The sequence below is a fragment of the Chlamydotis macqueenii genome, chromosome W (genome assembly GCF_036417535.1).
Source record: "Chlamydotis macqueenii isolate bChlMac1 chromosome W, bChlMac1.mat, whole genome shotgun sequence".
NCBI classification, from domain to species: domain Eukaryota; kingdom Metazoa; phylum Chordata; class Aves; order Otidiformes; family Otididae; genus Chlamydotis; species Chlamydotis macqueenii.
Window position 1 is genome coordinate 10,353,211 of NC_141592.1, and position 22,769 is coordinate 10,375,979.

Sequence of the window (22,769 nt, forward strand, 5' to 3'; positions counted from 1 at the left end):
CCTTTTTTCTGGTGGACCTTTTTTCTGGTGGACCTCCTGAGGTGGACCTTTGTTCTGGTGGACCTTTTTTCTGGTGGACCTCCTGAGGTGGACCTTTTTTTCTGGTGGACCTGCTGAGGTGAACCTGCTGAGGTGGACCTTTTTTCTGGTGGACCTTTTTTCTGGTGGACCTGCTGAGGTGGACATTTTTTCTGGTGGACCTGCTGAGGTGGACCTTTTTTCTGGTGGACCTTTTTTCTGGTGGACCTGCTGAGGTGGACATTTTTTCTGGTGGACCTTTTTTCTGGTGGACCTTTTTTCTGGTGGACCTGCTGAGGTGGACCTTTTTTCTGGTGGACCTTTTTTCTGGTGGACCTGCTGAGGTGGACCTTTTTTCTGGTGGACCTTTTTTCTGGTGGACCTGCTGAGGTTGACCTTTTTTTTGGTGGACCTGCTGAGGTCGACCTTTTTTCTGGTGGACATTTTTTCTGGTGGACCTGCTGAGGTAGACCCTTTTTCTGGTGGACCTTTTTCCTGGTGGACCTGCTTAGGTCGACCTTTTTTCTGGTAGACCTTTTTTCTGGTGGACCTGCTGAGGTGGACCTTTTTTTTCTGGTGGACCTGCTGAGGTGGACCTGCTGAGGTGGAGCTTTTTTCTGGTGGACCTTTTTTTTGGTGGACCTGCTGAGGTGGACCTTTTTTCTGGTGGACCTGCTGAGGTGGACCTTTTTTTCTGGTGGACCTGCTGAGGTGGACCTTTTTTCTGGTGGACCTTTTTTCTGGCGGACCTGCTGAGGTGGACCTTTTTTCTGGTGGACCTTGTTTCTGGTGGACCTGCTGAGGTGGACCTTTTTTCTGGTGGACCTGCTGAGGTGGAAGATTTTTTCTGCTGGACCTTTTTTCTGGTGGACCTGCTGAGGTTGACCTTTTTTTTTGGTGGACCTGCTGAGGTGGACCTTTTTTCGGGTGGACCTTTTTTCTGCTGGACCTGCTGAGGTTAACCTTTTTTTTGGTGGACCTGCTGAGGTGGACCTTTTTTCTGGTGGACATTTTTTCTGGTGGACCTGCTGAAATGGACCCTTTTTCTGGTGGACCTTTTTTCTGGTGGACCTGCTGAGGTGGACCTTTTTTCTGGTGGACCTTTTTCCTGGTGGACCTGCTTAGGTCGACCTTTTTTCTGGTGGACATTTTTTCTGGTGGACCTGCTGAGGTGGACCTTTTTCTAGTGGACCTTTTTTCGGGTGGACCTGCTGAGGTGGACCTTTTTTCTGGTGGACCTTTTTTCTGGTGGACCTTTTTTCTGGTGGACCTGCTGAGGTGGACCTTTTTTCTGGTGGACCTTTTTTCTGGTGGACCTGCTGAGGTGGACCTTTGTTCTGGTGGACCTTTTTTCTGGTGGACGTGCTGAGGTGGACCTTTGTTCTGGTGGACCTTTTTTCTGGTGGACCTGCTGAGGTGGACCTTTTTTTCTGGTGGACCTGCTGAGGTGGACCTGCTGAGGTGGAGCTTTTTTCTGGTGGACCTTTTTTCTGGTGGACCTGCTGAGGTGGACCTTTTTTCTGGTGGACCTTTTTCCTGGTGGACCTGCTTAGGTCGACCTTTTTTCTGGTGGACATTTTTTCTGGTGGACCTGCTGAGGTGGACCTTTTTCTAGTGGACCTTTTTTCTGGTGGACCTGCTGAGGTGGACCTTTTTTCTGGTGGACCTTTTTTCTGGTGGACCTTTTTTCTGGTGGACCTGCTGAGGTGGACCTTTTTTCTGGTGGACTTTTTTTCTGGTGGACCTGCTGAGGTGGACCTTTTTTCTGGTGGACCTTTTTTCTGGTGGACCTCCTGAGGTGGACCTTTATTCTGGTCACCTTTTTTCTGGTGGACCTCCTGAGGTGGACCTTTTTTTCTGGTGGACCTTTTTTCTGGTGGACCTGCTGAGGTGGACCTTTTTTTCTGGTGGACCTGCTGAGGTGGACCTGCTGAGGTGGAGCTTTTTTCTGGTGGACCTTTTTTCTGGTGGACCTGCTGAGGTGTACATTTTTTCTGGTGGACCTGCTGAGGTGGACCTTTTTTCTGGTGGACCTGCTGAGGTGGACCTTTTTTCTGGTGGACCTTTTTTCTGGCGGACCTGCTGAGGTGGACCTTTTTTCTGGTGGACCTTTTTTCTGGTGGACCTGCTGAGGTGGACCTTTTTTCTGGTGGACCTGCTGAGGTGGAACTTTTTTTCTGCTGGACCTTTTTTCTGGTGGACCTGCTGAGGTGGACCTTTTTTCTGGTGGACCTTTTTTCTGGTGGACCTGCTGAGGTTGACCTTTTTTTTGGTGGACCTGCTGAGGTGGACCTTTTTTCTGGTGGACATTTTTTCTGGTGGACCTGCTGAAATGGACCCTTTTTCTGGTGGACCTTTTTTCTGGTGGACCTGCTGAGGTGGACCTTTTTTCTGGTGGACCTTTTTCCTGGTGGACCTGCTTAGGTCGACCTTTTTTCTGGTGGACATTTTTTCTGGTGGACCTGCTGAGGTGGACCTTTTTCTAGTGGACCTTTTTTCTGGTGGACCTGCTGAGGTGGACCTTTTTTCTGGTGGACCTTTTTTCTGGTGGACCTTTTTTCTGGTGGACCTGCTGAGGTGGACCTTTTTTCTGGTGGACATTTTTTCTGGTGGACCTGCTGAGGTGGACCTTTTTCTAGTGGACCTTTTTTCGGGTGGACCTGCTGAGGTGGACCTTTTTTCTGGTGGACCTTTTTTCTGGTGGACCTGCTGAGGTGGACCTTTTTTCTGGTGGACCTTTTTTCTGGTGGACCTGCTGAGGTGGACCTTTGTTCTGGTGGACCTTTTTTCTGGTGGACCTGCTGAGGTGGACCTTTTTTCTGGTGGACCTTTTTTCTGGTGGACCTGCTGAGGTGGACCTTTTTTCTGGTGGACCTTTTTTCTGGTGGACCTGCTGAGGTGGAGCTTTTTTCTGGTGGACCTGCTGAGGTGGAACTTTTTTTCTGCTGGACCTTTTTTCTGGTGGACCTGCTGAGGTTGACGGTTTTTTTGGTGGACCTGCTGAGGTGGACCTTTTTTCTGGTGGACCTTTTTTTCTGGTGGACCTGCTGAGGTTGACCTTTTTTTTGCTGGACCTGCTTAGGTGGACCTTTTTTCTGGTGGACATTTTTTCTGGTGGACCTGCTGAAATGGACCCTTTTTCTGGTGGACCTTTTTTCTGGTGGACCTGCTGAGGTCGACCTTTTTTCTGGTGGACCTTTTTCCTGGTGGACCTGCTTAGGTCGACCTTTTTTCTGGTGGACATTTTTTCTGGTGGACCTGCTGAGGTGGATTTTTTTTTAGTGGACCTTTTTTCTGGTGGACCTGCTGATGTGGACCTTTTTTCTGGTGGACCTTTTTTCTGGTGGACCTTTTTTCTGGTGGACCTGCTGAGGTGGACCTTTTTTCTGGTGGACCTTTTTTCTGGTGGACCTCCTGAGGTGGACCTTTGTTCTGGTGGACCTTTTTTCTGGTGGACCTGGTGAGGTGGACCTTTTTTTCTGGTGGACCTGCTGAGGTGGACCTGCTGAGGTGGAGCTTTTTTCTGGTGGACCTTTTTTCTGGTGGACCTGCTGAGGTTGACCTTTTTTTTGGTGGACCTGCTGAGGTGGACCTTTTTTCTGGTGGACCTTTTTTCTGGTGGACCTGCTGAGGTGGACCTTTTTTTTGGTGGACCTGCTGAGGTGGACCTTTTTTCTGGTGGACATTTTTTCTGGTGGACCTGCTGAAATGGACCCTTTTTCTGGTGGACCTTTTTTCTGGTGGACCTGCTGAGGTGGACCTTTTTTCTGGTGGACCTTTTTTCTGGTGGACCTTTTTTCTGGTGGACCTGCTGAGGTGGACCTTTTTCCAGGTGGACCTTTTTTCTGGTGGACCTGCTGAGGTGGACCTTTGTTCTGGTGGACCTTTTTTCTGGTGGACCTGTAGAGGTGGACCTTTTTTTCTAATGGACCTGCTGAGGTGGACCTGCTGAGGTGGAGCTTTTTTCTGGTGGACCTTTTTTCTGGTGGACCTGCTGAGGTGGACCTTTTTTCTGGTGGACCTTTTTCCTGGTGGACCTGCTTAGGTCGACCTTTTTTCTGGTGGACCTTTTTTCTGGTGGACCTGCTGAGGTGGACATTTTTTCTGGTGGACCTTTTTTCTGGTGGACCTTTTTTCTGGTGGACCTGCTGAGGTGGACCTTTTTTCTGGTGGACCTTTTTTCTGGTGGACCTGCTGAGGTGGACCTTTGTTCTGGTGGACCTTTTTTCTGGTGGACCTCCTGAGGTGGACCTTTGTTCTGGTGGACCTTTTTTCTGGTGGACCTCCTGAGGTGGACGTTTTTTTCTGGTGGACCTGCTGAGGTGGACCTTTTTTCTGGTGGAACTTTTTTCTGGTGGACCTGCTGAGGTGGACCTTTTTTCTGGTGGACTTCTTTCTGGTGGACCTTTTTTCTGGTGGACCTGCTGAGGTGGACCTTATTTCTGATGGACCTTTTTTCTGGTGGACCTGCTGAGGTGGACCTTTTTTCTGGTGGACCTTTTTTCTGGTGGACCTGCTGAGGTGGACCTTTTTTCTGGTAGACCTTTTTTCTGGTGGACCTGCTGAGGTGGACCTTTTTTTTCTGGTGGACCTGCTGAGGTGGACCTGCTGAGGTGGAGCTTTTTTCTGGTGGACCTTTTTTTTGGTGGACCTGCTGAGGTGGACCTTTTTTCTGGTGGACCTGCTGAGGTGGACCTTTTTTTCTGGTGGACCTGCTGAGGTGGACCTTTTTTCTGGTGGACCTTTTTTCTGGCGGACCTGCTGAGGTGGACCTTTTTTCTGGTGGACCTTGTTTCTGGTGGACCTGCTGAGGTGGACCTTTTTTCTGGTGGACCTGCTGAGGTGGAAGATTTTTTCTGCTGGACCTTTTTTTCTGGTGGACCTGCTGAGGTTGACCTTTTTTTTTGGTGGACCTGCTGAGGTGGACCTTTTTTCTGGTGGACCTTTTTTCTGCTGGACCTGCTGAGGTTAACCTTTTTTTTGGTGGACCTGCTGAGGTGGACCTTTTTTCTGGTGGACATTTTTTCTGGTGGACCTGCTGAAATGGACCCTTTTTCTGGTGGACCTTTTTTCTGGTGGACTTGCTGAGGTGGACCTTTTTTCTGGTGGACCTTTTTCCTGGTGGACCTGCTTAGGTCGACCTTTTTTCTGGTGGACATTTTTTCTGGTGGACCTGCTGAGGTGGACCTTTTTCTAGTGGACCTTTTTTCTGGTCGACCTGCTGAGGTGGACCTTTTTTCTGGTGGACCTTTTTTCTGGTGGACCTTTTTTCTGGTGGACCTGCTGAGGTGGACCTTTTTTCTGGTGGACCTTTTTTCTGGTGGACCTGCTGAGGTGGACCTTTGTTCTGGTGGACCTTTTTTCTGGTGGACCTGCTGAGGTGGACCTTTTTTTCTGGTGGACCTGCTGAGGTGAACCTGCTGAGGTGGAGCTTTTTTTCTGGTGGACCTTTTTTCTGGTGGACCTGCTGAGGTGGACCTTTTTTCTGGTGGACCTTTTTCCTGGTGGACCTGCTTAGGTCGACCTTTTTTCTGGTGGACATTTTTTCTGGTGGACCTTTTTTCTGGTGGACCTGCTGAGGTGGACCTTTTTTCTGGTGGACCTTTTTTCTGGTGGATCTCCTGAGGTGGACCTTTGTTCTGGTGGACCTTTTTTCTGGTGGACCTCCTGAGGTGGACCTTTTTTTCTGGTGGACCTGCTGAGGTGAACCTGCTGAGGTGGACCTTTTTTCTGGTGGACCTTTTTTCTGGTGGACCTGCTGAGGTGGACATTTTTTCTGGTGGACCTGCTGAGGTTGACCTTTTTTCTGGTGGACCTTTTTTCTGGTGGACCTGCTGAGGTGGACATTTTTTCTGGTGGACCTTTTTTCTGGTGGACCTGCTGAGGTGGACCTTTTTTCTGGTGGACCTTTTTTCTGGTGGACCTGCTGAGGTGGACCTTTTTTCTGGTGGACCTTTTTTCTGGTGGACCTGCTGAGGTGGACCTTTTTTCTGGTGGACCTTTTTTCTGGTGGACCTGCTGAGGCGGACCTTTTTTCTGGTGGACCTTTTTTCTGGTGGACCTGCTGAGGTGGACCTTTTTTCTGGTGGACCTTTTTTCTGGTGGACCTGCTGAGGTGGACCTTTTTTCTGGTGGACCTGCTGAGGTGGACCTGCTGAGGTGGACCTTTTTTCTGGTAGACCTTTTTTCTCGTGGACCTGCTGAGGTGGACCTTTTTTCTGGTGGACCTGCTGAGGTGGACCTTTTTTTCTGGTGGACCTTTTTTCTGGTGGACCTGCTGAGGTGGACCTTTTTTCTGGTGGACCTTTTTCTGGTGGACCTGCTGAGGTGGACCTTTTTTCTGGTGGACTTTTTTTCTGGTGGACCTGCTCAGGTGGACCTTTTTTTCTGGTGGACCTTTTTTTCTGGTGGACCTGCTGAGGTGGACCTTTTTTCTGGTGGACCTTTTTAATGGTGGACCTGCTGAGGTAAAGTTTTTCTAGTGAACCTTTTTTCTGGTGGACCTACTGAGGTGGACATTTTTCTAGTGGACCTTTTTTCTGGTGGACCTGATGAGGTGGACATTTTTTCTGGTGGACCTGCTGAGGTGGACCTTTTTTCTGGTGGACCTTTTTTCTGGTGGACCTGCTGAGGTGGACCTTTTTTCTGGTGGAACTTTTTTCTAGTGGACCTGCTCAGGTGGACCTTTTTTCTGGTGGACCTTTTTTCTGGTGGACCTTTTTTCTGGTGGACCTGCTGAGGTGGACCTTTTTTCTGGTGGACCTTTTTTCTGGTGGACCTGCTGAGGTTGACCTTTTTTTTGGTGGACCTGCTGAGGTGGACCTTTTTTCTGGTGGACATTTTTTCTGGTGGACCTGCTGAGGTGGACCTTTCTTCTGGTGGACCTGCTGAGGTGGACCTTTTTTCTGGTGGACCTTTTTTCTGGTGGACCTGCTGAGGTGGACCTTTTTTCTGATGGACCTTTTTTCTGGTGGACCTGCTGAGGTGGACCTTTGTTCTGGTGGACCTTTTTTCTGGTGGACCTGCTGAGGTGGACCTTTTTTTCTGGTGGACCTTTTTTCTGGTGGACCTGCTGAGGTGGACCTTTTTTCTGGTGGAACTTTTTTCTGGTGGACCTGCTGAGGTGGACCTTTTTTCTGGTGGACCTTTTTTCTGGTGGACCTGCTGAGGTTGACCTTTTTTTTGGTGGACCTGCTGAGGTGGACCTTTTTTCTGGTAGACATTTTTTCTGGTGGACCTGCTGAGGTGGACCCTTTTTCTGGTGGACCTTTTTCCTGGTGGACCTGGTTAGGTCGACCTTTTTTCTGGTGGACATTTTTTCTGGTGGACCTGCTGAGGTGGACCTGCTGAGGTGGAGCTTTTTTCTGGTGGACCTTTTTTCTGGTGGACCTCCTGAGGTTGACCTTTTTTTTGGTGGACCTGCTGAGGTGGACCTTTTTTCTGGTGGACCTTTTTTCTGGTGGACCTGCTGAGGTGGACCTTTTTTTTGGTGGACCTGCTGAGGTGGACCTTTTTTCTGGTGGACATTTTTTCTGGTGGACCTGCTGAAATGGACCCTTTTTCTGGTGGACCTTTTTTCTGGTGGACCTGCTGAGGTGGACCTTTTTTCTGGTGGACCTTTTTTCTGGTGGACCTTTTTTCTGGTGGACCTGCTGAGGTGGACCTTTTTCCAGGTGGACCTTTTTTCTGGTGGACCTGCTGAGGTGGACCTTTGTTCTGGTGGACCTTTTTTCTGGTGGACCTGTAGAGGTGGACCTTTTTTTCTAATGGACCTGCTGAGGTGGACCTGCTGAGGTGGAGCTTTTTTCTGGTGGACCTTTTTTCTGGTGGACCTGCTGAGGTGGACCTTTTTTCTGGTGGATCTTTTTCCTGGTGGACCTGCTTAGGTCGACCTTTTTTCTGGTGGACCTTTTTTCTGGTGGACCTGCTGAGGTGGACATTTTTTCTGGTGGACCTTTTTTCTGGTGGACCTTTTTTCTGGTGGACCTGCTGAGGTGGACCTTTTTTCTGGTGGACCTTTTTTCTGGTGGACCTGCTGAGGTGGACCTTTGTTCTGGTGGACCTTTTTTCTGGTGGACCTCCTGAGGTGGACCTTTGTTCTGGTGGACCTTTTTTCTGGTGGACCTTCTGAGGTGGACGTTTTTTTCTGGTGGACCTGCTGAGGTGGACCTTTTTTCTGGTGGAACTTTTTTCTGGTGGACCTGCTGAGGTGGACCTTTTTTCTGGTGGACTTCTTTCTGGTGGACCTTTTTTCTGGTGGACCTGCTGAGGTGGACCTTATTTCTGATGGACCTTTTTTCTGGTGGACCTGCTGAGGTGGACCTTTTTTCTGGTGGACCTTTTTTCTGGTGGACCTGCTGAGGTGGACCTTTTTTCTGGTAGACCTTTTTTCTGGTGGACCTGCTGAGGTGGACCTTTTTTTTCTGGTGGACCTGCTGAGGTGGACCTGCTGAGGTGGAGCTTTTTTCTGGTGGACCTTTTTTTTGGTGGACCTGCTGAGGTGGACCTTTTTTCTGGTGGACCTGCTGAGGTGGACCTTTTTTTCTGGTGGACCTGCTGAGGTGGACCTTTTTTCTGGTGGACCTTTTTTCTGGCGGACCTGCTGAGGTGGACCTTTTTTCTGGTGGACCTTGTTTCTGGTGGACCTGCTGAGGTGGACCTTTTTTCTGGTGGACCTGCTGAGGTGGAAGATTTTTTCTGCTGGACCTTTTTTTCTGGTGGACCTGCTGAGGTTGACCTTTTTTTTTGGTGGACCTGCTGAGGTGGACCTTTTTTCTGGTGGACCTTTTTTCTGCTGGACCTGCTGAGGTTAACCTTTTTTTTGGTGGACCTGCTGAGGTGGACCTTTTTTCTGGTGGACATTTTTTCTGGTGGACCTGCTGAAATGGACCCTTTTTCTGGTGGACCTTTTTTCTGGTGGACTTGCTGAGGTGGACCTTTTTTCTGGTGGACCTTTTTCCTGGTGGACCTGCTTAGGTCGACCTTTTTTCTGGTGGACATTTTTTCTGGTGGACCTGCTGAGGTGGACCTTTTTCTAGTGGACCTTTTTTCTGGTGGACCTGCTGAGGTGGACCTTTTTTCTGGTGGACCTTTTTTCTGGTGGACCTTTTTTCTGGTGGACCTGCTGAGGTGGACCTTTTTTCTGGTGGACCTTTTTTCTGGTGGACCTGCTGAGGTGGACCTTTGTTCTGGTGGACCTTTTTTCTGGTGGACCTGCTGAGGTGGACCTTTTTTTCTGGTGGACCTGCTGAGGTGAACCTGCTGAGGTGGAGCTTTTTTTCTGGTGGACCTTTTTTCTGGTGGACCTGCTGAGGTGGACCTTTTTTCTGGTGGACCTTTTTCCTGGTGGACCTGCTTAGGTCGACCTTTTTTCTGGTGGACATTTTTTCTGGTGGACCTTTTTTCTGGTGGACCTGCTGAGGTGGACCTTTTTTCTGGTGGACCTTTTTTCTGGTGGATCTCCTGAGGTGGACCTTTGTTCTGGTGGACCTTTTTTCTGGTGGACCTCCTGAGGTGGACCTTTTTTTCTGGTGGACCTGCTGAGGTGAACCTGCTGAGGTGGACCTTTTTTCTGGTGGACCTTTTTTCTGGTGGACCTGCTGAGGTGGACATTTTTTCTGGTGGACCTGCTGAGGTTGACCTTTTTTCTGGTGGACCTTTTTTCTGGTGGACCTGCTGAGGTGGACATTTTTTCTGGTGGACCTTTTTTCTGGTGGACCTGCTGAGGTGGACCTTTTTTCTGGTGGACCTTTTTTCTGGTGGACCTGCTGAGGTGGACCTTTTTTCTGGTGGACCTTTTTTCTGGTGGACCTGCTGAGGTGGACCTTTTTTCTGGTGGACCTTTTTTCTGGTGGACCTGCTGAGGCGGACCTTTTTTCTGGTGGACCTTTTTTCTGGTGGACCTGCTGAGGTGGACCTTTTTTCTGGTGGACCTTTTTTCTGGTGGACCTGCTGAGGTGGACCTTTTTTCTGGTGGACCTGCTGAGGTGGACCTGCTGAGGTGGACCTTTTTTCTGGTAGACCTTTTTTCTCGTGGACCTGCTGAGGTGGACCTTTTTTCTGGTGGACCTGCTGAGGTGGACCTTTTTTTCTGGTGGACCTTTTTTCTGGTGGACCTGCTGAGGTGGACCTTTTTTCTGGTGGACCTTTTTCTGGTGGACCTGCTGAGGTGGACCTTTTTTTCTGGTGGACCTTTTTTTCTGGTGGACCTGCTGAGGTGGACCTTTTTTCTGGTGGACCTTTTTAATGGTGGACCTGCTGAGGTAAAGTTTTTCTAGTGAACCTTTTTTCTGGTGGACCTACTGAGGTGGACATTTTTCTAGTGGACCTTTTTTCTGGTGGACCTGATGAGGTGGACATTTTTTCTGGTGGACCTGCTGAGGTGGACCTTTTTTCTGGTGGACCTTTTTTCTGGTGGACCTGCTGAGGTGGACCTTTTTTCTGGTGGAACTTTTTTCTAGTGGACCTGCTGAGGTGGACCTTTTTTCTGGTGGACCTTTTTTCTGGTGGACCTGCTGAGGTTGACCTTTTTTTTGGTGGACCTGCTGAGGTGGACCTTTTTTCTGGTGGACCTTTTTTCTGGTGGACCTGCTGAGGTGGACCTTTTTTCTGATGGACCTTTTTTCTGGTGGACCTGCTGAGGTGGACCTTTGTTCTGGTGGACCTTTTTTCTGGTGGACCTGCTGAGGTGGACCTTTTTTTCTGGTGGACCTTTTTTCTGGTGTACCTGCTGAGGTGGACCTTTTTTCTGGTGGAACTTTTTTCTGGTGGACCTGCTGAGGTGGACCTTTTTTCTGGTGGACCTTTTTTCTGGTGGACCTGCTGAGGTTGACCTTTTTTTTGGTGGACCTGCTGAGGTGGACCTTTTTTCTGGTAGACATTTTTTCTGGTGGACCTGCTGAGGTGGACCCTTTTTCTGGTGGACCTTTTTCCTGGTGGACCTGCTTAGGTCGACCTTTTTTCTGGTGGACCTTTTTTCTGGTGGACCTGCTCAGGTGGACCTTTTTTCTGGTGGACCTGCTGAGGTGGACCTTTCTTTCTGGTCGACCTCTGAGGTGGACATTTTTTCTGGTGGACCTGCTGAGGTGGGCCTTTTTTCTGGTGGACCTTTTTTCTGGTGGACCTGCTGAGGTGGACCTTTTTTCTGGTAAACCTGCTGAGGTGGACCTGCTGAGGTGGACCTGCTGAGGTGGAGCTTTTTTCTGGTGGACCTTTTTTCTGGTGGACCTGCTGAGGTGGACATTTTTTCTGGTGGACCTCCTGAGGTGGACCTTTGTTCTGGTGGACCTTTTTTCTGGTGGACCTTTTTTCTGGTGGACCTCTGAGGTGGACCTTTTTTCTGGTGGACCTTTTTTTCTGGTGGACCTTTTTTCTGGTGGACCTGCTGAGGTGGACCTTTTTTCTGGTGGACCTTTTTTCTGGTGGACCTGCTGAGGTGGACCTTTTTTCTGGTGGACCTGCTGAGGTAGACCTGCTGAGGTGGACCTTTTTTCTGGTGGACCTTTTTTCTGGTGGACCTGCTGAGGTGGACCTTTTTTCTGGTGGACCTTTTTTCTGGTGGACCTGCTGAGGTGGACCTTTTTTCTGGTGGACCTTTTTTCTGGTGGACCTGCTGAGGTGGACCTTTTTTCTGGTGGACCTTTTTTCTGGTGGACCTGCTGAGGTGGACCTCTTTTCTGGTGGACCTTTTTTCTGGTGGACCTGCTGAGGTGGACCTTTTTTCTGGTGGAGCTGCTGAGGTGGACCTGCTGAGGTGGACCTTTTTTCTGGTAGACCTTTTTTCTGGTGGACCTGCTGAGGTGGACCTTTTTTCTGGTGGACCTGCTGAGGTGGACCTTTTTTTCTGGTGGACCTTTTTTCTGGTGGACCTGCTGAGGTGGACCTTTTTTCTGGTGGACCTTTTTCTGGTGGACCTGCTGAGGTGGACCTTTTTTCTGGTGGACTTTTTTTCTGGTGGACCTGCTCAGGTGGACCTTTTTTTCTGGTGGACCTTTTTTTTCTGGTGGACCTGCTGAGGTGGACCTTTTTTCTGCTGGACCTTTTTTCTGGTGGACCTGCTGAGGTGGACCTTTTTTCTGGTGGACGTTTTTTCTGGTGCACCTGCTGAGGTGGACCTTTTTCTAGTGGACATTTTTTCTGGTGGACCTGCTGATGTGGACCTTTTTTCTGCTGGACCTTTTTTCTGGTGGACCTGCTGAGGTGGACCTTTTTTCTGGTGGACCTTTTTCTGGTGGACCTGCTGAGGTGGACCTTTTTTCTGGTGGACTTCTTTTCTGGTGGACCTGCTCAGGTGGACTTTTTTTTCTGGTGGACCTTTTTTTCTGGTGGACCTGCTGAGGTGGACCTTTTTTCTGGTGGACCTTTTTTCTGGTGGACCTTTTTTCTGGTGGACCTGCTGAGGTGGACCATTTTTCTGGTGGACCTTTTTTCTGGTGCACCTGCTGAGGTGGACCTTTTTCTAGTGGACCTTTTTTCTGGTGGACCTGCTGAGGTGGACCTTTTTTCTGGTGGACCTGCTGAGGTGGACCTTTTTTTCTGTTGGACCTGCTGAGGTGGACCTGCTGAGGTGGACATTTTTTCTGGTGGACCTGCTGATGTGGACCTTTTTTCTGGTGGACCTTTTTTCTGGTGGACCTGCTGAGGTGGACCTTTTTTCTGGTGCACCTTTTTTCTGGTGGACCTGCTCAGGTGGACCTTTTTTCTGGTGGACCTTTTTTCTGGTGGACATTTTTTCTGGTGGACCTGCTGAGGTGGACCTTTTTCTAGTGGACCTTTTTTCTGGTGGACCTGCTGAGGTGGACTTTTTTTCTGGTGGACCTTTTTTCTGGTGGACCTTTTTTTCTGGTGGACCTGCTGAGGTGGACCTTTTTTCTGGTGGACCTTTTTTCTGGTGGACCTGCTGAGTTGGACCTTTTTTCTGGTGGACTTTTTTCTGGTGGACCTGCTGAGGTGGACCTTTTTTCTGGTGGACCTTTTTTCTGGTGGACCTGCTCAGGTGGACTTTTGTTCTGGTGGACCTTTTTTCTGGTGGACCTCCTGAGGTGGACCTTTGTTCTGGTGGACTTTTTTTCTGGTGGACCTTTTTTTCTGGTGGACCTCTGAGGTGGACCTTTTTTCTGGTGGACCTTTTTTCTGGTGGACCTTTTTTCTGGTGGACCTGCTGAGGTGGACCTTTTTTCTGGTGGACCTTTTTTCTGGTGGACCTGCTGAGGTGGACCTTTTTTCTGGTAAACCTGCTGAGGTGGACCTGCTGAGGTGGACCTGCTGAGGTGGAGCTTTTTTCTGGTGGACCTTTTTTCTGGTGGACCTGCTGAGGTGGACATTTTTTCTGGTGGACCTGCTGAGGTGGACCTTTTTTCTGGTGGACCTTTTTTCTGGTGGACCTGCTGAGGTGGACCTTTTTTCTGGTGGACCTGCTGAGGTGGACCTTTCTTTCTGGTGGACCTCTGAGGTGGACATTTTTTCTGGTGGACCTGCTGAGGTGGACCTTTTTTCTGGTGGACCTTTTTTCTGGTGGACCTGCTGAGGTGGACCTTTTTTCTGGTGGACCTTTTTTCTGGTGGACCTGCTGAGGTGGACCTTTTTTCTGGTGGACCTGCTGAGGTAGACCTGCTGAGGTGGACCTTTTTTCTGGTGGGCCTTTTTTCTGGTGGACCTGCTGAGGTGGACCTTTTTTCTGGTGGACCTTTTTTCTGGTGGACCTGCTGAGGTGGACCTTTTTTCTGGTGGACCTTTTTTCTGGTGGACCTGCTGAGGCGGACCTTTTTTCTGGTGGACCTTTTTTCTGGTGGACCTGCTGAGGTGGACCTTTTTTCTGGTGGACCTTTTTTCTGGTGGACCTGCTGAGGTGGACCTTTTTTCTGGTGGAGCTGCTGAGGTGGACCTGCTGAGGTGGACCTTTTTTCTGGTAGACCTTTTTTCTCGTGGACCTGCTGAGGTGGACCTTTTTTCTGGTGGACCTGCTGAGGTGGACCTTTTTTTCTGGTGGACCTTTTTTCTGGTGGACCTGCTGAGGTGGACCTTTTTTCTGGTGGACCTTTTTCTGGTGGACCTGCTGAGGTGGACCTTTTTTCTGGTGGACTTTTTTTCTGGTGGACCTGCTCAGGTGGACCTTTTTTTCTGGTGGACCTTTTTTTTCTGGTGGACCTGCTGAGGTGGACCTTTTTTCTGGTGGACCTTTTTTCTGGTGGACCTGCTGAGGTGGACCTTTTTTCTGGTGGACGTTTTTTCTGGTGCACCTGCTGAGGTGGACCTTTTTCTAGTGGACCTTCTTTCTGGTGGACCTGCTGAGGTGGAACTTTTTTTCTGCTGGACCTTTTTTCTGGTGGACCTGCTGAGGTGGACCTTTTTTCTGGTGGACCTTTTTTCTGGTGGACCTGCTGAGGTTGACCTTTTTTTTGGTGGACCTGCTGAGGTGGACCTTTTTTCTGGTGGACCTTTTTTCTGGTGGACCTGCTGAAATGGACCCTTTTTCTGGTGGACCTTTTTTCTGGTGGACCTGCTGAGGTGGACCTTTTTTCTGGTGGACCTTTTTCCTGGTGGACCTGCTTAGGTCGACCTTTTTTCTGGTGGACATTTTTTCTGGTGGACCTGCTGAGGTGGACCTTTTTCTAGTGGACCTTTTTTCTGGTGGACCTGCTGAGGTGGACCTTTTTTCTGGTGGACCTTTGTTCTGGTGGACCTTTTTTCTGGTGGACCTGCTGAGGTGGACCTTTTTTCTGGTGGACCTTTTTCCTGGTGGACCTGCTTAGGTGGACCTTTTTTCTGGTGGACCTTTTTTCTGGTGGACCTGCTGAGGTGGACCTTTTTTCTGGTGGACCTTTTTTCTGGTGGACCTCCTGAGGTGGACCTTTGTTCTGGTGGACCTTTTTTCTGGTGGACCTCCTGAGGTGGACCTTTTTTTCTGGTGGACCTGCTGAGGTGAACCTGCTGAGGTGGACCTTTTTTCTGGTGGACCTTTTTTCTGGTGGACCTGCTGAGGTGGACATTTTTTCTGGTGGACCTGATGAGGTGGACCTTTTTTCTGGTGGACCTTTTTTCTGGTGGACCTGCTGAGGTGGACATTTTTTCTGGTGGACCTTTTTTCTGGTGGACCTTTTTTCTGGTGGACCTGCTGAGGTGGACCTTTTTTCTGGTGGACCTTTTTTCTGGTGGACCTGCTGAGGTGGACCTTTTTTCTGGTGGACCTTTTTTCTGGTGGACCTGCTGAGGTGGACCTTTTTTCTGGTGGACCTTTTTTCTGGTGGACCTGCTGAGGCGGACCTTTTTTCTGGTGGACCTTTTTTCTGGTGGACCTGCTGAGGTGGACCTTTTTTCTGGTGGACCTTTTTTCTGGTGGACCTGCTGAGGTGGACCTTTTTTCTGGTGGACCTGCTGAGGTGGACCTGCTGAGGTGGACCTTTTTTCTGGTAGACATTTTTTCTCGTGGACCTGCTGAGGTGGACCTTTTTTCTGGTGGACCTGCTGAGGTGGACCTTTTTTTCTAATGGACCTTTTTTCTGGTGGACCTGCTGAGGTGGACCTTTTTTCTGGTGGACCTTTTTCTGGTGGACCTGCTGAGGTGGACCTTTTTTCTGGTGGACTTTTTTTCTGGTGGACCTGCTCAGGTGGACCTTTTTTTCTGGTGGACCTTTTTTTCTGGTGGACCTGCTGAGGTGGACCTTTTTTCTGGTGGACCTTTTTTCTGGTGGACCTTTTTTCTGGTGGACCTGCTGAGGTGGACCTTTTTCTAGTGGACCTTTTTTCTGGTGGACCTGCTGAGGTGGACATTTTTCTGGTGGACCTTTTTTCTGGTGGACCTGCTGAGGTGGACATTTTTTCTGGTGGACCTGCTGAGGTGGACCTTTTTTCTGGTGGACATTTTTTCTGGTGGACCTGCTGAGGTGGACCTTTTTTCTGGTGGACCTTTTTTCTGGTGGACCTGCTGAGGTGGACCTTTTTTTCTGGTGGACCTTTTTTCTGGTGGACCTGCTGAGGTGGACCTGCTGAGGTGGACATTTTTTCTGGTGGACATTTTTTCTGGTGGACCTGCTGAGGTGGACCTTTTTTCTGGTGGACCTTTTTTTCTGGTGGACCTGCTGAGGTGGACCTTTTTTCTGTTGGACCTTTTTTCTGGTGGACCTGCTGAGGTGGACCTTTTTTCTGGTGGACCTTTTCTCTGGTGGACCTTTTTTCTGGTGGACCTTTTTTCTGGTGGACCTGCTGAGGTGGACCTTTTTTCTGGTGGACCTTTTTTCTGGTGGACCTTTTTTCTGGTGGACCTGCTGAGGTGGACCTTTTTTCTGGTGGACCTTTTTTCTGGTGGACCTGCTGAGGTGGACCTTTTTTCTGGTGGACCTTTTTTCTGGTGGACCTTTTTTCTGGTGGACCTGCTGAGGTGGACCTTTTTTCTGGTGGACCTTTTTTTCTGGTGGACCTGCTGAGGTGGACCTTTTTTCTGGTGGACCTTTTTTTCTGGTGGACCTGCTGAGGTGGACCTTTTTTCTGGTGTACCTTTTTTCTGGAGGACCTGCTGAGGTGGACCTTTTTTCTGGTGGACCTTTTTTCTGGTGGACCTGCTGAGGTGGACCTTTTTTCTGGTGGACCTTTTTTCTGGTGGACCTGCTGAGGTGGACCTTTTTTCTGGTGGACCTTTTTTCTGGTGGACCTGCTGAGGTGGACCTTTTTTCTGGTGGACCTTTTTTCTGGTGGACCTGCTGAGGTGGACCTTTTTTCTGGTAAACCTGCTGAGGTGGACCTGCTGAGGTGGACCTGCTGAGGTGGAGCTTTTTTCTGGTGGACCTTTTTTCTGGTGGACCTGCTGACGTGGACATTTTTTCTGGTGGACCTGCTGAGGTGGACCTTTTTTCTGGTGGACCTTTTTTCTGGTGGACCTGCTGAGGTGGACCTTTTTTCTGGTGGACGTGCTGAGGTGGACCTTTCTTTCTGGTGGACCTCTGAGGTGGACATTTTTTCTGGTGGACCTGCTGAGGTGGACCTTTTTTCTGGTGGACCTTTTTTCTGGTGGACCTGCTGAAGTGGACCTTTTTTCTGGTGGACCTTTTTTCTGGTGGACCTGCTGAGGTGGACCTTTTTTCTGGTGGACCTGCTGAGGTAGACCTGCTGAGGTGGACCTTTTTTCTGGTGGACATTTTTTCTGGTGGACCTGCTGAGGTGGACCTTTTTTCTGGTGGACCTTTTTTCTGGTGGACCTGCTGAGGTGGACCTTTTTTCTGGTGGACCTTTTTTCTGGTGGACCTGCTGAGGTGGACCTTTTTTCTGGTGGACCTTTTTTCTGGTGGACCTGCTGAGGTGGACCTCTTTTCTGGTGGACCTTTTTTCTGGTGGACCTGCTGAGGTGGACCTTTTTTCTGGTGGAGCTGCTGAGGTGGACCTGCTGAGGTGGACCTTTTTTCTGGTAGACCTTTTTTCTCGTGGACCTGCTGAGGTGGACCTTTTTTCTGGTGGACCTGCTGAGGTGGACCTTTTTTTCTGGTGGACCTTTTTTCTGGTGGACCTGCTGAGGTGGACCTTTTTTCTGGTGGACCTTTTTCTGGTGGACCTGCTGAGGTGGACCTTTTTTCTGGTGGACTTTTTTTCTGGTGGACCTGCTCAGGTGGACCTTTTTTTCTGGTGGACCTTTTTTTTCTGGTGGACCTGCTGAGGTGGACCTTTTTTCTGCTGGAACTTTTTTCTGGTGGACCTGCTGAGGTGGCCCTTTTTTCTGGTGGACGTTTTTTCTGGTGCACCTGCTGAGGTGGAACTTTTTCTAGTGGACATTTTTTCTGGTGGACCTGCTGATGTGGACCTTTTTTCTGCTGGACCTTTTTTCTGGTGGACCTGCTGAGGTGGACCTTTTTTCTGGTGGACCTTTTTCTGGTGGACCTGCTGAGGTGGACCTTTTTTCTGGTGGACTTCTTTTCTGGTGGACCTGCTCAGGTGGACCTTTTTTTCTGGTGGACCTTTTTTTCTGGTGGACCTGCTGAGGTGGACTTTTTTCTGGTGGACCTTTTTTCTGGTGGACCTTTTTTCTGGTGGACCTGCTCAGGTGGACCTTTTTTCTGGTGGACCTTTTTTCTGGTGCACCTGCTGAGGTGGACCTTTTTCTAGTGGACCTTTTTTCTGGTGGACCTGCTGAGGTGGACCTTTTTTCTGGTGGACCTGCTGAGGTGGACCTTTTTTTCTGTTGGACCTGCTGAGGTGGACCTGCTGAGGTGGACATTTTTTCTGGTGGACCTGCTGATGTGGACCTTTTTTCTGGTGGACCTTTTTTCTGGTGGACCTGCTGAGGTGGACCTTTTTTCTGGTGGACCTTTTTTTCTGGTGGACCTGCTGAGGTGGACCTTTTTTCTGGTGGACCTTTTTTCTGGTGGACCTGCTGAGTTGGACCTTTTTTCTGGTGGACTTTTTTCTGGTGGACCTGCTGAGGTGGACCTTTTTTCTGGTGGACCTTTTTTCTGGTGGACCTGCTCAGGTGGACTTTTGTTCTGGTGGACCTTTTTTCTGGTGGACCTCCTGAGGTGGACCTTTGTTCTGGTGGACCTTTTTTCTGGTGGACCTTTTTTTCTGGTGGACCTCTGAGGTGGACCTTCTTTCTGGTGGACCTTTTTTCTGGTGGACCTTTTTTCTGGTGAACCTGCTGAGGTGGACCTTTTTTCTGGTGGACCTTTTTTCTGGTGGACCTGCTGAGGTGGACCTTTTTTCTGGTAAACCTGCTGAGGTGGACCTGCTGAGGTGGACCTGCTGAGGTGGAGCTTTTTTCTGGTGGACCTTTTTTCTGGTGGACCTGCTGAGGTGGACATTTTTTCTGGTGGACCTGCTGAGGTGGACCTTTTTTCTGGTGGACCTTTTTTCTGGTGGACCTGCTGAGGTGGACCTTTTTTCTGGTGGACCTGCTGAGGTGGACCTTTCTTTCTGGTGGACCTCTGAGGTGGACATTTTTTCTGGTGGACCTGCTGAGGTGGACCTTTTTTCTGGTGGACCTTTTTTCTGGTGGACCTGCTGAGGTGGACCTTTTTTCTGGTGGACCTTTTTTCTGGTGGACCTGCTGAGGTGGACCTTTTTTCTGGTGGACCTGCTGAGGTAGACCTGCTGAGGTGGACCTTTTTTCTGGTGGACCTTTTTTCTGGTGGACCTGCTGAGGTGGACCTTTTTTCTGGTGGACCTTTTTTCTGGTGGACCTGCTGAGGTGGACCTTTTTTCTGGTGGACCTTTTTTCTGGTGGACCTGCTGAGGCGGACCTTTTTTCTGGTGGACCTTTTTTCTGGTGGACCTGCTGAGGTGGACCTTTTTTCTGGTGGACCTTTTTTCTGGTGGACCTGCTGAGGTGGACCTTTTTTCTGGTGGAGCTGCTGAGGTGGACCTGCTGAGGTGGACCTTTTTTCTGGTAGACCTTTTTTCTCGTGGACCTGCTGAGGTGGACCTTTTTTCTGGTGGACCTGCTGAGGTGGACCTTTTTTTCTGGTGGACCTTTTTTCTGGTGGACCTGCTGAGGTGGACCTTTTTTCTGGTGGACCTTTTTCTGGTGGACCTGCTGAGGTGGACCTTTTTTCTGGTGGACGTTTTTTCTGGTGCACCTGCTGAGGTGGACCTTTTTCTAGTGGACCTTTTTTCTGGTGGACCTACTGAGGTGGAACTTTTTTTCTGCTGGACCTTTTTTCTGGTGGACCTGCTGAGGTGGACCTTTTTTCTGGTGGACCTTTTTTCTGGTGGACCTGCTGAGGTTGACCTTTTTTTTGGTGGACATTTTTTCTGGTGGACCTGCTGAGGTGGACCTTTTTATAGTGGACCTTTTTTCTGGTGGACCTGCTGAGGTGGACCTTTTTTCTGGTGGACCTTTTTTCTGGTGGACCTTTTTTCTGGTGGACCTGCTGAGGTGGACCTTTTTTCTGGTGGACCTTTTTTCTGGTGGACCTGCTGAGGTGGACCTTTTTTCTGGTGGACCTTTTTTTCTGGTGGACCTGCTGAGGTGGACCTTTTTTCTGTTGGACCTTTTTTCTGGTGGACCTGCTGAGGTGGACCTTTTTTCTGGTGGACCTTTTCTCTGGTGGACCTTTTTTCTGGTGGACCTTTTTTCTGGTGGACCTGCTGAGGTGGACCTTTTTTCTGGTGGACCTTTTTTCTGGTGGACCTTTTTTCTGGTGGACCTGCTGAGGTGGACCTTTTTTCTGGTGGACCTTTTTTCTGGTGGACCTGCTGAGGTGGACCTTTTTTCTGGTGGACCTTTTTTCTGGTGGACCTTTTTTCTGGTGGACCTGCTGAGGTGGACCTTTTTTCTGGTGGACCTTTTTTTCTGGTGGACCTGCTGAGGTGGACCTTTTTTCTGGTGTACCTTTTTTCTGGAGGACCTGCTGAGGTGGACCTTTTTTCTGGTGGACCTTTTTTCTGGTGGACCTGCTGAGGTGGACCTTTTTTCTGGTGGACCTTTTTTCTGGTGGACCTGCTGAGGTGGACCTTTTTTCTGGTGGACCTTTTTTCTGGTGGACCTGCTGAGGTGGACCTTTTTTCTGGTGGACCTTTTTTCTGGTGGACCTGCTGAGGTGGACCTTTTTTCTGGTAAACCTGCTGAGGTGGACCTGCTGAGGTGGACCTGCTGAGGTGGAGCTTTTTTCTGGTGGACCTTTTTTCTGGTGGACCTGCTGAGGTGGACATTTTTTCTGGTGGACCTGCTGAGGTGGACCTTTTTTCTGGTGGACCTTTTTTCTGGTGGACCTGCTGAGGTGGACCTTTTTTCTGGTGGACGTGCTGAGGTGGACCTTTCTTTCTGGTGGACCTCTGAGGTGGACATTTTTTCTGGTGGACCTGCTGAGGTGGACCTTTTTTCTGGTGGACCTTTTTTCTGGTGGACCTGCTGAAGTGGACCTTTTTTCTGGTGGACCTTTTTTCTGGTGGACCTGCTGAGGTGGACCTTTTTTCTGGTGGACCTGCTGAGGTAGACCTGCTGAGGTGGACCTTTTTTCTGGTGGACATTTTTTCTGGTGGACCTGCTGAGGTGGACCTTTTTTCTGGTGGACCTTTTTTCTGGTGGACCTGCTGAGGTGGACCTTTTTTCTGGTGGACCTTTTTTCTGGTGGACCTGCTGAGGTGGACCTTTTTTCTGGTGGACCTTTTTTCTGGTGGACCTGCTGAGGTGGACCTCTTTTCTGGTGGACCTTTTTTCTGGTGGACCTGCTGAGGTGGACCTTTTTTCTGGTGGAGCTGCTGAGGTGGACCTGCTGAGGTGGACCTTTTTTCTGGTAGACCTTTTTTCTGGTGGACCTGCTGAGGTGGACCTTTTTTCTGGTGGACCTGCTGAGGTGGACCTTTTTTTCTGGTGGACCTTTTTTCTGGTGGACCTGCTGAGGTGGACCTTTTTTCTGGTGGACCTTTTTCTGGTGGACCTGCTGAGGTGGACCTTTTTTCTGGTGGACTTTTTTTCTGGTGGACCTGCTCAGGTGGACCTTTTTTTCTGGTGGACCTTTTTTTTCTGGTGGACCTGCTGAGGTGGACCTTTTTTCTGCTGGAACTTTTTTCTGGTGGACCTGCTGAGGTGGACCTTTTTTCTGGTGGACGTTTTTTCTGGTGCACCTGCTGAGGTGGAACTTTTTCTAGTGGACATTTTTTCTGGTGGACCTGCTGATGTGGACCTTTTTTCTGCTGGACCTTTTTTCTGGTGGACCTGCTGAGGTGGACCTTTTTTCTGGTGGACCTTTTTCTGGTGGACCTGCTGAGGTGGACCTTTTTTCTGGTGGACTTCTTTTCTGGTGGACCTGCTCAGGTGGACCTTTTTTTCTGGTGGACCTTTTTTTCTGGTGGACCTGCTGAGGTGGACTTTTTTCTGGTGGACCTTTTTTCTGGTGGACCTTTTTTCTGGTGGACCTGCTGAGGTGGACCTTTTTTCTGGTGGACCTTTTTTCTGGTGCACCTGCTGAGGTGGACCTTTTTCTAGTGGACCTTTTTTCTGGTGGACCTGCTGAGGTGGACCTTTTTTCTGGTGGACCTGCTGAGGTGGACCTTTTTTTCTGGTGGACCTGCTGAGGTGGACCTGCTGAGGTGGACATTTTTTCTGGTGGACCTGCTGATGTGGACCTTTTTTCTGGTGGACCTTTTTTCTGGTGGACCTGCTGAGGTGGACCTTTTTTCTGGTGGACCTTTTTTCTGGTGGACCTGCTCAGGTGGACCTTTTTTCTGGTGGACCTTTTTTCTGGTGGACATTTTTTCTGGTGGACCTTTTTTCTGGTGGACCTTTTTCTAGTCAACCTTTTTTCTGGTGGACCTGCTGAGGTGGACTTTTTTTCTGGTGGACCTTTTTTCTGGTGGACCTTTTTTTCTGGTGGACCTGCTGAGGTGGACCTTTTTTCTGGTGGACCTTTTTTCTGGTGGACCTGCTGAGTTGGACCTTTTTTCTGGTGGACTTTTTTCTGGTGGACCTGCTGAGGTGGACCTTTTTTCTGGTGGACCTTTTTTCTGGTGGACCTGCTCAGGTGGACTTTTGTTCTGGTGGACCTTTTTTCTGGTGGACCTCCTGAGGTGGACCTTTGTTCTGGTGGACCTTTTTTCTGGTGGACCTTTTTTTCTGGTGGACCTCTGAGGTGGACCTTCTTTCTGGTGGACCTTTTTTCTGGTGGACCTTTTTTCTGGTGGACCTGCTGAGGTGGACCTTTTTTCTGGTGGACCTTTTTTCTGGTGGACCTGCTGAGGTGGACCTTTTTTCTGGTAAACCTGCTGAGGTGGACCTGCTGAGGTGGACCTGCTGAGGTGGAGCTTTTTTCTGGTGGACCTTTTTTCTGGTGGAC